Source organism: Alligator sinensis, unplaced genomic scaffold, assembly GCF_000455745.1.
Source record: "Alligator sinensis unplaced genomic scaffold, ASM45574v1 scaffold567_1, whole genome shotgun sequence".
NCBI classification, from domain to species: Eukaryota; Metazoa; Chordata; order Crocodylia; family Alligatoridae; genus Alligator; species Alligator sinensis.
The window spans coordinates 1,957,981-1,959,042 of NW_005842049.1; positions in this window are offsets into that span (position 1 = coordinate 1,957,981).

The window sequence follows — 1,062 nt, forward strand, 5'->3', positions numbered from 1 at the left end:
CAGAGCACTTCAGCTCGCCCTTCCCCTGACCCCATACTGCTGGCAGAGGATGTGTAGTGCTCCTTGACATAAAGTGCCACCCCCCCCCCTTTTCTGCCTTCTCTATCCCGCCTGTCCAGCCTATAGCCCCTAATGTTAACTGCCCAGTCATGGGATGAGTCCCACCATGTCTCTGTTAACCCTACGACATCTGGATTTGAACTAGCTATTCTGAGGGCGAGTTCTTCCTGTTTGTTCCCCATGCTACGAGCATTGGTGTACAGGCATTTAAGGCCTTGCAAGACTGTGTGCCCCCCCACCCCCTGATTAGCCAGACCATCAGGACCCCTGTTACTTACCTTTGCACCCCTTGCCCTGATGGCGTCTCCTCGTCTTCCTGCAGCCCCCTCCCCCGGCGAGTCTAGTTTAAAGCTCGCCGTACGAGATCAGCCAACCTGGAAGAGAAGATTCCTTGACTTCAGGAAAGACAACTTTGACAAGCTCAGGAGGCTTGTCAGTGAGGCCCTAAGGGACCATGACCCCAGGGGGAGGGGAATTCAGGAAGAGTGGTTGCTTCTCAAGGGAGCGATCCTCAATGCACAAGCTAATTCTATTCCATCTCGGAGGAAAGGCAGCAAGAGGGCACAGCAGCCCCCCTGGCTCTCTAGGGATTTAGCAGACCTCCTGAGGCTAAAAAGAAAGGCCTACAAGGGATGAAGGATGCGATTCACCTCCAAGGAGAAATATTCTGCACTGGTCCAGTCCTGCAGGGAGCAAACCAGGAAAGCCAAGGCCACAACTGAACTCCAACTAGCTCTGAGTATCAAGGATAATAAAAGTCCTTTTTCAGATATGTGGGGAGCCAGAGGAAAAGCAAGGGCAACATTGGACCCCTGCTAAACCAGATGGGACAACTGACACCCAGGAAAAAGCCAACTGATTAAATGGGTACTTTGCGTCGGTCTTGCATCACTCTCATGGGATGCCCATACTCACTATGGGACAGGGAGGTCCGGGTGAGGGAGATTCCCTGCCCTCCATTAATGCTGACCTCAGGAAGGAACACCTTGAGAGGCTGGATAT